The sequence below is a fragment of the Molothrus ater genome, chromosome 3 (assembly GCF_012460135.2).
Source record: "Molothrus ater isolate BHLD 08-10-18 breed brown headed cowbird chromosome 3, BPBGC_Mater_1.1, whole genome shotgun sequence".
NCBI lineage: Eukaryota > Metazoa > Chordata > Aves > Passeriformes > Icteridae > Molothrus > Molothrus ater.
In genome coordinates this window covers 78,433,662-78,450,331 of record NC_050480.2, presented here as the reverse complement: position 1 = coordinate 78,450,331, position 16,670 = coordinate 78,433,662, and the positions used below count along the sequence as shown (strand labels likewise).

Here is a 16,670-nt window from a genome sequence, read left to right as displayed (position 1 = left end):
ACTGTAACTGGGCATTTTAAAGGGGCTAAAGATGACTGCTAGCACCAAAATGTGACCTTTTTTTAATGGCACTTGAGATAAACCTTGTTTAGTGTCTAATCTTTTATTTTACTAAATACGAATATTATTACTAGTAACATGTATTTCATTACCTTTTCTCTGTGATTCCAGACTCTTGGAGGAGAAGAACATTTAAATTTTCACAGCTGTGTGAATTTAGAAATACTAAACAATTTCCTTTCTCAACTCCTGTTTTCAGTTGATTCTGCCTTGTCAAATAAGACTGAATCCAAATAACGACATATTATACTACCTATCCCAGAGGTTGGTGGCTTTGCAAGCTTCAGCAAATTCGATCCATCACATTTGGAAAAAGCCTGACACTAACCAGTTTAATTTCCTTAAGTCAGAATTCTTGGAGCTCTTTAGTCTGAACTGCAGTGCCTCATTTTGGAGCAGGAAATGAAGCTCAGTAGGAGGGTTTGATTTGCAACTGGATCAGTTTTCATTTTTCCCTCTCCTCAAATCTGGCCAAGACATAAACCTCTAAAAACACCCAAAACCCACTATTTCACTTACACTTTAGATATATGGTGCTGAGGGTGAGTTCTCAGGTGATTTCATCTCTGGACTTAAGGCTCCAGCCCAACATAATCTCAGGAACTCTTCCTCTGTAATCGGGCATGGGAGCCAAGGATGAAGGAATGCCACACTTGCAGTTCAGGCATATGGATGCATAAGGCAAAGCTGTGAAAAGCAGGTGGAGACAGACTAGTAAGTGGAGAACAGATGTAGAGATAGACAGGGTAATCTGGATGGTAGGAATAGGAGCAGGGTAAAAAGCACAGTAAGAAGCTGGGATATGAAGCAAGAGAAGACAGTGGGGAGGCAGGTGGGTTGGTAATCAATGGAACATATGACCTTCTAAGATCAAATTCAGGATGGGTGAGTTTCTTCAGCATGTTCCCCAACAAATGGACTGGAAATAACCTCGATTAAAATGTGAATGTCCTCCTACAGAGAAGGTGAAAGTTTGCTGTCAGCTCCGTGAGCTGAGTTTGAAGGGATTCACAGATCGAAGCAGCCCATGAGGTAAGGACTGCTTTGGGGTGGAGCACAGAGGTGATTGAGGTGCCTCACACACACAAGAGATGATGGCTAGTGCATCAGAGGGAAGCAGAAAAGCACTGAGACATTCCAGTATGAGGTCTCCTCAGGCACTGTGTGGGACAAGCCACCACAGAGGAACACTGCTGCCATATTAAGCAGATGAGTCTCTAGTGATAGCGTCTGAACAATACCATCAAAATGCTGGCAGACATGTTTCAGAACACTCTAATATCTTGTATAATATCAGCTAAGGAATGAATTGCTTTTCCAAGCCTCATCAAGAGAACTGGGACAGATTGGCAGAGCACATCATACTGCAGGATGCGTGACACTTTGAAGGAGGGAAGTACAGGAGACAGGATAGACTGAATTTAATGCCTTTTGTATTAACCCTGACAGCAGAAAATAGAGCTCTGTGTGTTTCTATGCTAAAACTGAAGTGAACCATTCCCCATATATGCTGAACCCTAGAACTCATTGCCATCTGGGTTAAGGGTCTGCTTTTCTCCTCGAGGAAAGGACTGTGAAGGGTTGGCAGCATTTGAGCAGGGTTGATGCAGAGACATAATTAAAGGACAAGACAGGTATTAAAATTTGTGGGTAGACACAGGGCATTGATCACAGGAAAGGGACAGTCCTGCAGCTGGAGCACAGACTGAGTGTGATACCTTGGCTGGGAGAAGAAGTGAAAAGCTGGCAAAGAAGTGAGGGATGCAGTGAGTCATGAAGGAAGGAGGATGGGGGGGGTTGGGGTGTGGAGTGCTTTGTGCTTCCATTCAGTGCAGGGAGATGTGAGCAGCAGTATTTCATTTGTAAATGACTGATGCAGTCTTGGTTTGAAGAAGTAGCTTTAAATCTCTGCAAAGTATTTTTTGGAGGTAACATTTGCAAGAGCAGTACATTTCCAATATGAGATCAGTGCTCTCAAAACTAGCTGAGGAGGCTTTTGTGGAAGGTGATTCACCTTGCAGGGAGATCAGGTGCACCCTTGTTGGGGAATGAGGGCCAGAAGACCACTGAGCAGTTTCAGCAGGCCCCCAGAGCAGCACTGAGGGGCTGTTGGCTCTCAGACCTCTCTTGAGTAGAGTTTTGACATTCCCGCACGGAAGGAACCTCTCCTGTGCTGCCAGTTACATCCTGAGTTTGACCACCTTGATGGGATGCAAAACAAGCCATCCCATGGTCACTGAATGGTTGTTTGTAGACTGTTAAAAAAATAATGGTTTTGTAAGAGCAAAATCAGTTAATTGAATTTACTCATTTGGAAATTTTTTCCTGAAGCCTTGTTTGAGATCTGCATGCATTTAGTATATGCATGTCTTGTGAGTGCCAGAAGAAATTGAATATGCAGGTCATGAAACAGACCTTTGGATGGCCTCTCATTTAGGGAAATGAACAGCTATTTCAAGCAAGACTGAAAATTTTCCCTCCAGGGAGATGCTTTTCTGGCAGAGATGGCCTAAACTGTCCTTTTCGATCACCATATCAATACAAAGAAGTGTGTTGGGGTCTTACTTTTAAAACTGGGCAAGTTTTAAACCCTCAAATACTGGATTTAGCAGAAACACATAATGTAACCACTTATTGTTAACAATATATTAATGTAAATTTCATATTGAGTGCTGCCTCACCTGCACTTGGACTGAGACTAAAACAGAGCAGTTCCTTGGCCCTGTCCCCTTCAGCCTCAGTCCCCAGCTGGGACCAAGCTCAGGGTTTCCTTCCTGCAGAGTGAAGGGAGAAGTTGCCATGATCAGAATCCTAACATGGACCTGGGCAATGTCTTGGTCCCTCTACATGTGACAGAGCCTTACAAATATTGTTTGTATTATTAATAGTTCCCTCAATAAATTATTATTATCACTATGGGCTTTTCCTTGCCTTGCAAAGGTCTGCATTAAAGAAACCAGCCTTGAGACACATTTTCAGTGGAGAAGTAATGTGCTCAACATACCCAGAGAATTTAGGATTCATCCCAAAGTAACACTTTCCTGAAGACAGTTTCCATGGGACATTTTCTTTGAGTACTAATGATCTACCTTGTAAATATGATTTTACAACTTTACTCATGTTTTTCATATAAGTAAAAGAATATAAATCATGAGCTTTGGAGTCTGAGTCAGGGCAGATAGGTAACACTTGAGAGGGTTTGCAAACTGGTTCTCCTGCTGGCTGCATCATATTTCTATAAATGTCATTTTCACTGCTGATACCATCAACATAGGCCTAATGAAGCAACACTGTGTCGAGAGAAGGAAATACAGAGAGAAGGAAAAAAGCTTCAGCTTGGAGATGAAATTTACTTTCTTCTTCTAGTCTCATTGGTTTTGTATTACTCATTTAATTCTGTGGTCACTTTTCAAGATACCCCTGCAGGGGATTTTGCCTCTTCCTCTTCCCTGGAAAGAAGGTTATGCAGGAATTTTCCAGCTGTGTTCAAGTACTGAGCAAATATGAAATTTAAAAGTGAAAAATCTGTATTTTTAAAAGGTGAGAGCCAGACATCTTTCTCAGAGTTGCAGGAAATGATAGATGAAGTTTAGAAGGTTGTTATGAACATGAGTGGTGCTGCTGCCTGATCTATTTGGTATGTACTTAATTTGTGGCTTAGCTTTAAATGAAGCTAAATGCCAGCTGTCAATCTAGCTCAGAAATGGTACAAAATCCGGGATTCTGGCTGCAGAACTCATGTTGCTCAAGGCAACCTGCATTAATAGTTTAAGGTAGCCCATCTTGCTTTTCCTACAGTACACAGTCAGCCATTTGGGTGATCTATATGCTACTGTCTACTGTAAGTGTTGGTGATACTTTCCATGTAGAAAATTCCATCAGTGTGACAGATATGCACTGCCAACACATCAAAATGGAAAGCCTGCTGCAATTCAAATAGAAATATCCTGGGAGGTTCTCAGCTATGTTGAATTAAGGCAGGAAGAATAGATCAAATGTTTTTTTCTGAGCTCAGTTAACTCCATGAGAACAGGACACAGCTGTGAGTCCCTTCAAGGCAGTACACTTGTCTGCCAAGTTAGAAGGCAATTATTCTTCATAAATCTGTCTTTTTAAATCCAGGCAGATCGATTGTCTCGTCCATCCTTTGCCTATGCAAGCAGCCAGAAAGGCTCTTTTAGCACCACCTACAACCAAGCACCCCTCTTTTCAGGAGAGCCCCACCATGGAGGTGATGGAAGCCCTGGCAGCCCTGCACATTCCTTTACAATGGTGGATGTAAAGGTATGTTCATTTTGCTCACATTTTTAGTGCTTTAACCAAGTTCCGGTTTTAAACATCATCCTGGCTTTAGGCATCTGACATCTATGCAAAGAAATAGAATACTCCTAAAAATTTATTGTCCAGCTAATAGGCAGAAAAGTGTTGCAAGAAGACAGGGTGGTTTCCTTACATCCATGTCATGGTTACATCAGTGTAGAGCTTCCAGAGCTGCACTAAAATTGGCTTGCTTACAAGACAGTCATCTCCTAATAGCCCTATTTTGCCAAATCACCCAGGCTCTGAAAGTCAAAATGGCTCCTGCCCTTCCTGGTGACCTGTAATCATGGGTAGACATCCAGCAGATCCAGTGAAAGCAAAATCTGTTGTGAGCAAAACCTACATGAAAATATGTCCTCATTTTGATCTGAGTAACATGCTGGTGATTTCACTGGGGTTTTTTTCTTCTTCCAGATAGAGAGAATGCTTTTCAGTATTTGCAAAGTGCATTTTGAGATTGTTCTGACTACAGCCATTACTGCTACGGTGTGTCTTCTCTGGCTGACATTTGGCCCTAAAACCCCAACAAATGCTATAAGAAAGTGAGAGGAGCTGGCATAAATTGTTCTCTCCCATGCTGCAGTGGCACAGCAATGAAAGAAACTGTGTTCATTTTTCTTTTATTTGAATTTTATTTTAAAGACCATATTGATATATGTATCTATTCTGTTATCATGAAACAAAGGAAGGAAATGAGATGTTTGTCCTTATTAATGAGCCTCCTGACAAAATCCAGCAGGAGAAGTGAGACAAGGAGAGATGAGGGGTAGGATGTGGTGTGGAACAGATTCAGCAGCAAGCCCTGGGCCAGCTGCTTGGTGGCACTGGGTGTGACTGGGGCAGCCTGGAGACACACCCTAATCATTGGCAACGTAAATACAGTGGAAAAGTATGTTCTTGGTCTGAAAAAGTATGGGAAATTCTGCTGGCACGTAGGAAGTTTCTGATTTAACTCTGTTGGCATCATAGAACAGTCCTCCAGGTCTTAGTCCCACCTCTGATCACAGTATGACCAACTTAAAAGTTAGGTGATATTGTCCACATTTCACTGAATTTTGAAACTCTAGGATGGAGAAAACATTGCTTCCCCGGATAACACATCCAGTGCTGGACTATTCACCCTCATGATGAAAATGTCTTGTTTGATTCTCCTGCTGCATCTTTAACTTCTCTCCCTTGTCCTTTCAAAGTGTGTATCTGTGAAGAGTTGAAGCACCCTTTGAGATGCTTTGTCCTTCCCTGTAACCCACCATGCTATTCAGCAGCAGGAGGCTCCTTGCCTGCAAAAAAGCAAATGAAGAAATTAGGCTTGAGCCAATATATTCATGATAGTTTCCGGGAGACTGAAAGGCCATGTGAATCTCAATTGTGAATAATTTCTGCTACAAAAGCAGAACAAATTCACAAAAGTGAACAGCTTGGCATTGGCACTTCCAGAACAGGAATTTGAGGGGGTTTTCTTTAATCTTGATTTTGAAGAGACTTAGAGATTGACAAGAAATGATGGAAAGAGTTAAATAACCTGGATGCTGAACAGAAACTCTGCTCTTATTTTGACCCATCTGTAATTTGTTGTTTATATTTCAGCTCCACACAAATGGAGAGAAAAGCAATGAGCATTGCTTTCTCAGCTCCAGAGGAGACCAGAGCAAAGCCTGCTGGTGATTTCATGGGGGCTTTGCTCCAAAAGTGGTGAGGTGTCTTAGACAAGGGAGCTTCCACTTTCTCCCAGTATCTCCACTGCAGTGTTGAACTACATTTTTAAACCATGAAAATGTGGAAAACTGCTGCTGTGAATCCTCTGATAAATCACAGAAGAACAGGGCTAGAAAGAGTCACAAGGGCTCATTTAATTTTTTCTCCAGCCTCAAGGTAGGTTGTACCACTTCATCATTTCTAACCACCCCCTGTCTGACCTGCATGTAGGATGATGGAAATTTCAATCTCCCTAACTGCTGTCCTTACCTGCAGGATTTTTTTTTCCCATTCATGCTCTGAATTTTTGCTTGCTTTAATTCAAGCTCATTGCTCCTGCTTATGGTAGGCATCCATTTATGACAACATTTTAAGTAGATGGGGGATTGTATTTCCCTTCAGGCTTCACATATTTAGGCTAAATCCATATTCAGTCAGCCTCTGCTCCTGGAGTGTTTTCTGCCCCTGTTTGGCAGCTGGGCTCTCTCCAAGCTCCACTCCTTAAGACCCAGCACATCACTCTGTCTGGTGGGGAAGGGTAATTTCCCATTGCATGGGCTCTTCTCCTACTATATCCACACTAGAACATCTATGTTTTCAATTGTCATTCTGCCCTTTTCCTGCCCACAGCTCCCACCTGCTTTGCTTTATCCAAAAGCTTACAGGCATACTTTCCATTTCTCCATCATCTGAACCCTCAGCAGATGCTCTTCCCTTTAATTGACCCTAATGTTTTCAGACACAAGGGAAAAATATGTGATGCTTTACCTGCCACCCACTTTAGAGCCCTAAAAAGCTGAGTTTCAGAGAAATGGATTTTGTTCCCCTTGGAGCAGGAGCCCACAGCAGAGCTGGATGCATTTTTGGCTGATCCAGTAATTCTTCCTTCCTTTCTCCATTTGCTTCATGTCGAGTCAAATAACTCCTGCACTTGCAAATGAAGGAGAGGATATCTGCTTATAGTACACACCCCTCTTGTGCACATTGAATGGCAATGGCATATAGGAGAGCCTTTTGCTTTGGAAGACACCAATGCTCTTAGTAAATGAAGTCTCTAGAAAATCACAGCTCACCACTATGAAAAGAGTCCTTGTTTGATAATGTGCTAAGGCAGTGCCCAGTAACTTTGCCATAGCAGGGAGCTTGTGGGAACAGGAGCTGACACAGGACAGACCCTCTGCCAATTCACATATGTCCTCAGTCAGGAGGTATGACTGGAAGTGCCTGGTCCTGTGCCAAACAGGACACTGGACATTTAAACAGCTCCTCTGAAGTAGTGATAATCTCCTTGTTGGTCACCTTGTGAGCAGCCTGCCCCTTCTGGCTTGCATAAAACTGAATTCTCAGGTGATCTGCTGCTGTTACTAAGGAAAAGCAATAAACTCCTGCCTCTCTCTGGGTATGCTCTTTTACCAGAAAACAGCAAATAAAGGCAGAGTTGGTCTGGGGGATCCTGTGTAGAGTCTTGTGGAGATCTGTGAGATGCTGAGGGCTCTGGGATTGCATATCTGCCATAAACTGGCTCCTCCAGCACTCAATTAAAACATGCCAAGTACACAGCCTGGCTGCATGTGTTAGCACACAAACTATAAAAATGCCCCATCTCCCTACCTGAGAGGGGTGAGTTAAATGGGCAATCCCAAAGATTCAACATCTAACTGGGCACAGAAATGACTGGCTTTAAACTTAGGAAAATGAAAGAAAACTTCTGTGTTTGCTTGCTGATGACTCAGGGCTCAGGGTTAATGTTCTCAAACGTGCCATGAAAACTATAGACTGGAAATATAACTGGTTAGGAAATTGAAGGTCTGTGTGTGCAAGCAACACATTAATTCCAGCATCTGGGGCTTTGAAAAAAGCCTACATGTGATATGGTCTGCAAAACACCTGGGATTTTATGAACTAGTGGTAACACAGTAGACATGGTGGTGGAAGCAATGTGCTGAATCACTGCTGAAACTCTTACAGGGAAGGTGACCCAGTCCAACACTTTCAGGAATACTCAGTAGACATGGAAGTTGAAGTAGAAGGGAAACAGGTTAAACTACCATGTAACAAAATATTTCAGAAAATATCACTCCCTATTTACACCTGGGGCATGAATGTTAACCTGAAACAATTGTGCTCCTTTCTTTCATGCTTTCCCTACCAAGAGATGTTACTGTAGATTTCTTCTCAATTCATCAAGTTATCTGGTAGGGACTGCTTTCTCTCCCTGGGCTGAATCCACCCCAGGAGGAGCTGTCTGTAAGACTATACAATTCTGCCAAGTCTGAATTGGACCCACTATGCTCAGTTGTCCTACTAATGCATCTGTCTTGGGTCCAAGTGCTCTCCTGGTTTGAACTATAATTATCCTAAAACTAGATTTTTCTAAATTTCATTCCCTTGTAGCTTTTTATAGTTCTGTGAATTAATTATTCAGAGCTGTAGAAGTTCTCAGCAGTGCTTTTCCATAGCTTTTATGGACATGGATGCATTTCACTCATATAGAGCAGAGAACTTCAGATGGGGACAAGGGAAAGACTTTGTCCAAATGTTAAACACACTGAGTTCAGCATGTTCTCCTCTGACACCATCTTCTTGAATCTTTTGAGGTATAGATAATCTCTGAGGCTAAAATTCTCTGTATTCCCTCCCTGGCTTTTTTAGGCTTTAAAGTCTCCCTTTCCCTGTTAGAGGTTGATGCCACCTGTAGAACTGTGGGGCAGGTGGGGCTGCTGTGAGCATGAGGAGCAGGGTGGCTGCAGAGCTGAGCACTGCCAAAAGCACCTCCACATTTTGGCAGGGATGGGGCTGAGCTGCAGCTGGAGTGCAGTGGAGATGCAGAGGACACAGCTTTCTAGCCTGGAACCAGAAGCTGGGGAGAAGTCAGCAATCTCATTTTGCTACTGAGGGAGAGTGGATGTGTGTTTGGGAATGGCCAGATTCTTGGGGGAAAGGCATCTCTGGGAATGCAGGCAGGGGAAGATGTGTCCAAATAAATCATAAAGCTTTGTTTGAATTTCACTTGAGCAGGAAGTTAGTAGGAATATTTGAAGGTTCTGGAGGCATCAAATCACAAAACCATTGGGCTGCTACTGGCACAGCTCCTCTGGCTGGCTCAGCTAGGCCTGAGCAGTCCCCAGAGCAGGTGTGTGGGGAGATGTGCCCACATGGAGGTGCTGCTCCTGCTCTCAACAGGCTCACCCCATCCTCCCAGGGAGTTACAGCCCCTTCTTTCACTGGACCCTTTCCTCTGGAAAGGGCACTCACACACTGGGGGTTCCCACCACCCAGAGCAGAGAAGGGGAAGGTCTGTGCTGCCCTGCCAGGCTGTGAGCAGGATGCTGCTTTCCCTGCCTTTGGCTCTGCAGAGGCAGCACAGCAGCAGCAGCAAATGAGATTGAGCCTCTTCTGCCTCCCACATCCTCCTCTGGGTAAATGCAGAGTGTGTACTTTAATTAGTGATGATACATGAGGGAGACAGGAGATGAAGCAACATTCAAATTAAGTATCTGCAGAGCTGGTAAGAAGGTAAATATGAGCTCCTAGACTTGGGGATTTTCTTCAGTCCCTTCTTTTGCCACAACAGTTTGAGTTTTAATTCAAAAAGCAAACAAATCGCTGCTGCAACATTTTTTTCCACCAAAACACACCTTTGAGGTCCACCTCCACAGGGCTCTGAGCTTCATGGCACTGCAGAGCCCAGGGTGGGTTGGTGGGGCTCCCACTGCAGCTGGGGCCAGGCCATTCTTCCCAGGCACAGCATTCCATCAGGCTGTTGTTTCCATGCTGCAAACCCCCAGTGACACCTGCACCATGCCAGCCCTCAACCTGCAGCAGATCTCCCTTTGGCAGAGGCAAGCCACAGCAGGTTTGGAGTTTTTCCCCAGGAACAGAGCCTTCAGTGACTGCTAACTAGCCTGGCTCCTCTCTCCCACCTCTTTGCTCTGTCAGGGGAGCTGTGAGGACACCTCTGCCCCCAGCTCTGCATTTATTTCTGCTCCCATGATCAGGAATCCCTGCTCACAGCTGTGTCCTTTGTACCACTGCTCATCCTGGGACATCTGAACAGCTCCTACTGCACACTGAGCATCCTCTTTCCCACTGTCATGGACAGGACTTCAGAATGAAAGCGGGTGGGATGCTGAGCACAAATATTACACAGGTGCCAGAAGGATAAATTAAGGCTTATTGAATAATAAATTAACCTTGCATTAAATTTTTTTTATAAGTGCTAAACTTCCTCTATGCCTTATATGACAGACTTTTGTTTGCTTTTGTAAGTAATAGAGTACTTAATTATTGGACAAAGCACGTTTCATAGCAAAAAACGTTTTTTAAAGCATTTTGAACTGATAAACAGCAAGTATTCCCACACCCTTTGCTATGATTTCACTTTAATAATGATTTTGGTGTTTCAGTATGAGTCAGTCAGAGGAATTGCTGAAGAAATTTTGCTAAAAACCTCTCTGAAAAAACAGTTATGAGTCAGAGGAAACACAACTGAATTTTACTGGCTCAGGACTGGCTTGGTTGGATCTGTAATTTCAGAAACCAAATTCCACATCTGGAGCTGTCTACAGTTTAGCTATTAATAGGATGTCTGTGTTTTTACTTCAATGCCACCAATGGGAGATGGGATCTTCCCTGAGGAAGGGGTGGCTGCCACCCATGCCAGGCACAGAGAACCCCACTACAACAGGAGAGTTCCTGCAGTGATGACTCAAAACAAGCAGCCTTGTTTCCAGTGGAAAAATGCATTGTCAGTCTGAAAGAAAAACATAATTAACAGAGGCCAGAAAAGGAAGACACTGGAAGACCCCAAAAGCTCCAGAGTCCCTACTTTTGCTTTCTGCCCTTGCCAGTGTAATTTGTTTATTTATCTTTTTGTTATCAAAAATTAAATTTTATGTGCCATTAAAGGCTGGCTGTTTCTGACAGGATACCAAAGAAAAGCAGCAGTTGTGTCATTTTTGGGAGCTCATGTGTGGAAGGCCGGAAACATGTTCTTTGCCTAGTTGAAGGCAAACTGTGTATTAATTAATCAGTGCTGAAACTCTTACAGGAAAGGTGACCCAGTCCAACACTTCTAGGAATACATCTGGTTTAGGAACTTATTAGATGCTCTTAATTATTTCTCAGTTTCTGTCAGCATAAATGCATGCCTTTAAAACCTCTGTCAGAATAAATTTTGCTCAGATACCACCAGGATGGAGTAAATAACTGAATTTCTCTTACTTGCCTGGATATAATTTGATATGAAACACCTGGTATAATGATAATATAAAAAAATCTGGTGGTATTTGCATGGCATTTGGAGCTCAGAGGAGCGGCTGTGGCTCCAATAAGCTTTGTGCCTTTGAATGCTGTCAGGAGGATCAGCTGAGCATGGCTGTACCTTGCCAGGACACCAATGGGATGCTGATAATAATACAGTGTCACACATTGTCCAGGATCCTGCTAGTGGGCTCTTTTATTGGATTATTATCTGTTTGGAGAGGGGAAAATATCCTCTGCTTGAAGCAGATTGCCTCATGGTTTGTGTTGTGATAAAAGGTGATCAAACATCCATGGAAACTGTGAGATTTTTTTTTAGTTGCAAAGTTGCTGCCTCTCTCTCTGTTGGCTTTATTTAAAAAGTGCATGTTTTGGTAGTGCTGTGGCAAAGGTAGTGCAGGATGCTGGGCAAGGCTGGAAAGCAGCCAGCCCTGGGGAGAAGTCCTGCCATTCCAGCAGGAGTCCCCTACCCTTGGCTGTCACATCCCTTGGGGTGAGCAGCCCCAGCTGGGGGTTCTGCTGCCCTGTGCCTGCCCCAGACTGGCCACTGCAGCTTTGGGGGGTCCCCTGTTGGGCACTCACTTTAGGGAAACACACGTGGATGTTTCAGGCCAGGGAGTGAATGTGGCTGTCTGCATGCTTGAAATTAAGTGTGGTTTTCACTATTTGAAGTCAAAGCTTGAGGCAGGAGAATCAGGACATGCCTGCAGGAGCATGGAGGATCTGGTGATTATCTAAATGTGTAATCAATACCCCCATTTACTTACTAGTGTGCATTTGTCAAATGTCCAACAGTGTGATTACCCTATTTCAGTACTTTCTTCAGGCATAAAGCAACCTTTCCAAAATTACTAACTTTTTTCTCATTGAAAATGTTGTTAATTAATACTTTTAGTGTCCTCCCCTGTGATTTGCTTTCTCTTAATTACCAACATGAGCAATACAAGAGTGCTCCACTGCCAGTGCCAAAATTAAACTGACTTTCTCCAAATTGCACTGACTGATCCACATGGCTGTGCCTTCAGGTACTAAGCAGGAGACCTCAATCCCATGGGAAGTGCTGCTTTATGAGGCACTCTGTTTTCACAGAGCCACAAATTTATTTGGGTTGGAAGGGACCTTTAACAGTCATCTAGCCAAACTCCCTGAAATAAGCAGGGACATCTTCAACTAGATCAGGTTGCTCAGAGCCAACCTGCCCTTAAAAGTTTACAGGGATGGGGCATCCACCACATCTCTGGTGGATGTGCCAGTGTCTCACCATCCTCATCGTAAAACATTTTTCATTCTGTCTAGTCTAAATATGCCCTCTTTTAATTTAGACCCATTATTCCAAGTCCTGCTACAACAGGCCCTGCTAAAAAGCCTGCCCCCATCTTTCTATAAGCCCACCTTAAGTGTGGGAATTAATGTCAATAATTAGTATTTCAGGGTGGATTCATGCAGATGGGAGCAGCATGAGGACATGGGTGGCCCAGCAGTAAGGTTTGAGCCCTGGCTGGGAAGTGCAAACATGGTGCCAAGGCCCTTAACCCCAGGGTGCTGGGGAAGCAGCATCCTGCTGCCAGTGCAATGCCCTGGCTTTTGCAGGGCTCTGGAAGATGTCCCAGAGTATGCAGGCTGGAAGGTCACTACAGCACCATCTTGTTGGCTCCAGCATCCCAGGAAGTGCTCTCAGAATTCTTTATCTTTCTCTTTTGTTCAGCCATATGAAAAAAAGTGGTCTCAGCAAAACTGAAAGTTGCTGTGGGGAAACACCAGACTTAGAATATTATTTTTCATTGCTCTGATTGAAAAAAAAAATACCTGGCTTTAGAAAAGCTTTGCAAGGCAAAAACTAATTTTCATTTAGACACATCAGTGTTTTTTTCATACTTATTTTCTGACTTTTGCATTCTCCAGTTGTGTTTCAAAATAGAAAAGAGTAACAGCATTGGTACTTTCTGCTGCAGTGAAACACTTGAGTCTTCTTACTCTATTCCCCCTTTCTCAGCATAAATTTGCCATGTTCAATGACAAAACCAGAGTTCACTGTTACATCTCACAGAAATGAGTTGTTCAATGGCTACTTCTCTCTGTGGGAACTCATCCATTTCAAGGGCTCTCTGTTATTTTCTGCTCAGACAAATTAGACATGTCATTTTGTGTTTAGAAATTGCTGCTGCTGCTGCTGCCAGCATGAGGAAATAGCCTGGGTGGGAATGCCAAGCCCAGGTGGGAATGCCAGGGTATCACGGGCAGACACCCAAGGCCCTGTGGCTCTGCCCTGATGGTGGATATGTTTGTGCAGAGACCCCATGGCACAGCAGGGCTGCTGGTAGATGCAACTGGAAATAATCATGAGCAGGCTAAGGAGTGTAGGAAATTCCAATTTTTTTGCTAATAGATACAGCTAAAATGCCCCTGGCCCCAAACTTTGTTTGATGATGATTCCCAGCAAGTATTGTAGCAAACCCCAGAGTGAAAATCTCTAGCAAAGCACCATAGCGAGAAGTGAAGCTTTTACATTTCCCTTTTTTAGCAAAGTCTTTCTCTTTTTGCGTAAGAAACTTTAATATTAAAATCTTGTCTAAAACACCTAACTTTAGTGTCTGACATAGCAACTGCAGCCTGGGAGGCAAAATCAGGTCCTTTTTAGGTTTCCATGTAATAAATGGGTAGACAACAGTAAATTAAATGAAAATGTGTCAGTTTAATTCATAAATTCTTCACCTCTGTCAAGCCTAATTTTTTTTAATATCTCCACCCTCAGTCTTTCTATTATGGGAGAGAAAAACCACGCAGCCAATTTTCCTTTATGTTGGTTTAATTGTTGCTCTTTTTGACTTTGAAAAGCATACCAAGTGTTCTCATATATGTAAATGTGCCTGATGGCTTTGGCTGTTCAAATACTGAGGCCCCCCCATAGGCACTGGGGTATCCCTGGGGTAACCTTAATACAAATGTAGGTAGAAAGTACATTTTTGTATTTGTCCAGCTGTGCAGGCTCACATCTGCTGTTCTCAGGCTTGCTGCCAGTCATTGCAGCTCTTGCCATTTATTTTTCCTCGCAGGGGAAGAAAGCACCCAAGACAATCATGCTAAGAAAAGAAGAGCAATCATGCAAAGGTGGACTATTGACACTGTTTTTGTTACTTTCTTTTTTCATCTATCTGATGTTACTGGCATAGTGGTAGGCATAGTAAGTAGGCTGGAGATGAAAAAGCATGCAAAAATTACATTAAATATTGTGTTGTAGCTACATTCTCTGAACACTCATTTTCCCTTGCTTTATGTTATATTAGTTAAAGTAGACAAAGCGCCTTCAGAGGTAGCTAGCAGATTTCCTTCTCCTGCCTCTCCCCATCCTACAAGGTCATCTAAAATAGGCCAGGGAAGTACACTAGAAAATACTGCAGGGAACAATCTTGCTTTGACAGGAAAACAAATTGTAAAAGTCTACCTGCTCTTTTTCACTCCCCAGTTTCTGTGATCCTGAACACTGGCAAAACCCCTTGGCATATTTGTTTGGGTAGTACATTAAATACTAGCTCTGGCTGTTCAGGTGATGCTGCTTGCCTGCACAGAAGATAAGAACCATGGATGCAGCTGGCATTTCCCAAGTTATGTTTGTCTGGTTGGTCTGACTTGGAAATGCAAAAGAGCACAAAGAGGGGTTAAACCTCTTAAACAAAGAGGGGGCAAAGGCTCAAGCCCCAGCATCTGGTAGCAAAAATAAGAGGTTTTATAGATAAGCATCCATCAGTTTATCACTGGAATTCAAAATCTATCAAAGAAAATAATGTTCTGATATTATGTTTTTTTATTTCCCCAAGCACCTGCCAACCAGCTTGGTTTTATCACAGGTAAATAACACAGGCTCATGTCTCCATTACTGTTCTCATTTGAATTTCTTTAAAGTGATCCCTCATTAAGGGATTTCCAAAAACAAGATTAAAAGAGGATTTTAAAAACAATTACATTGTCCTTTGAAAAGTTGCTTTCTTCTTCATCAAACATACATTGTGAGGAAGTTCTGTGATGGAGGGGGCCTCAGGGCTGCTCCTCCAGCCTCTCCTGCAGCGTTGTTCTGCAGATGGCACAGCCAGGTAGGAGCTCCTTCCCAGGCAAAGCTGCTGGCCAGAAGCTTCCCTTGGGGAAGTGCTGTGTGCTTCCAGGTCTGCAGTGTGGGGGTGACCAGGATGTCCCAGCTCAGTGTCAGAAGACATGCTTTTGGCTGTCACTGCTTGCAGAGGAGGCAAGTCCTGGCTCTTCTGGGAGAGGCAGATCAGAGCCAGCCTGACCCACAACAGCCTCCCCTGCCAGATGCCTGGCCATGTTTGGAGCACTTTGTCACCTTCAGCACACCACCAGTGCTTTCCATCCCAACAATCATGGCAGATATCAGAAGAGCAACGGGAAAAGAGGACCTCAATCCTTAATCCTTGCCAGCATTTTCTTCCTTTGCTCTTTGGTGCTGGGCTGGCCAGGTCAAGTCGATAAACTGCTCAAAAAAGGTAAATACCACTTTAATCTCTTCCTCCAGTTAATCATGGCAAACCACAGGAAGGCAGATAGTAACTCAAGATTAGCAATAGCCTTATGAGGCTCACATTATTACAGAAGAAATTTTAAAAGCCACACACCTCAAATACCTTAGTTTCCATATAATCCTTTGATAATTAAACCCCAGACAGCAAAAAAAATCACACATTATCTTCAAATTCTGCATAGTTGGAACGATGCAAATGAATCAAATTTAATCCCTCTTTGTTTCTCACTCCTAACTGTGGAAACAGAATGAAAAGCAGAAAGAAAAATCAAACAAAAGGTGAGATGCCAAAGCAGTTTTAGATTTAAGTTTGTGAAGGTCCATGCTGGGTCATCATGGGATTATTACAGATAGGCTTAGCAAACACATCCCATCAAAAGAAGAACTTTGAATAAGCCAAATATACCCAGTGGGACCAATTTTGCAAATGTTTTCACAGAATCAGAGAATCATTTAGGTTGGAAAAGATCTCTAAAATCATCAGGTCCAACAATTAACCTAACAGTGCCAAGCCCACCACTAAACCATGTCCTTAAGTGCTACATCCATGCATCTCTTAAATACCACCAGGAATGGTGACTATACCCCTCCACCCAGGGCAGCCCATTCCAATGCTTGACAATGCTTTCTATAAATAAATTTTTCCTAACATCCGATCTAAACTTTCTCTAGCAGCTTCCCTTGAGGTTGTTTCCTCTTACTCTACCACTTATTATCCTAGAGAAGAGACTGACATCCACCTAGCTACAACTTCCTTTCAGGTAGTTGCAGGAAGTGATAAGGTCCCCCATGAACCTCCTTT

The 16,670-nt window shown here is 43.2% G+C and overlaps 1 protein-coding gene across 1 annotated transcript in view; it reads left to right on the top strand.

The window, feature by feature from the left end:
• The first annotated feature begins 4,291 nt into the window (after positions 1–4,291).
• Positions 4,292–16,670, top strand: part of HPCAL1 (hippocalcin like 1) — an 80,450-nt gene continuing 68,071 nt past the window's right edge. Inside the window, exon 1 of the mRNA XM_054514288.1 lies at positions 4,292–4,344. The gene's annotated coding sequence lies outside the window, so the exon portion shown is untranslated. The remainder of the gene's footprint in view (positions 4,345–16,670) is intronic.